Source organism: Halyomorpha halys, unplaced genomic scaffold (assembly GCF_000696795.3).
Source record: "Halyomorpha halys isolate HHAL.00 unplaced genomic scaffold, Hhal_1.1 Scaffold1149.1, whole genome shotgun sequence".
NCBI lineage: Eukaryota > Metazoa > Arthropoda > Insecta > Hemiptera > Pentatomidae > Halyomorpha > Halyomorpha halys.
In genome coordinates this window covers 1-489 of record NW_027116429.1, presented here as the reverse complement: position 1 = coordinate 489, position 489 = coordinate 1, and positions in this window count along the sequence as shown.

The following is a 489-nucleotide window of genomic DNA, read 5'->3' as shown; positions in this document are numbered from 1 at the left end:
TTTGTCAAAGTGTGTCTATCTAGTTTTTTTTGTAACATATAGAAGGGTATTTTATTTTCTGTTATTTGTGTTATTTTTTTGGAGTTTACGAGGAATTGTTCGTAAACTTGCAGGGGTAGCAGTTATAAACAGAGCATAGGTATTATGACTCTTAATACCTGAACAACAATCCAGATTGTATATATATATAGGATTACACAGGAGAATAAACCAGTATCTTAGTTGAGCTTATGTGCGTTATTTAGTGTCCCACTTTCCTTTTTTTTTGAAGCTTTGATTCTGACTCATCATACTGACTGATACATAAGTTATATATGTATATATGTAATGTATTCAGTCTAAGTGCTCGTAAGTGGTGCCGAAACCTAGTATTCCGATTGAATATTTTTCACTGAATGAAGATTTTTTTTTCTCTTCTTCTAAATCTTAATTTTTTTTTTTTAAATCAAAATCATTTTTATAAAAAACTTCACCGATTGAACATATTTT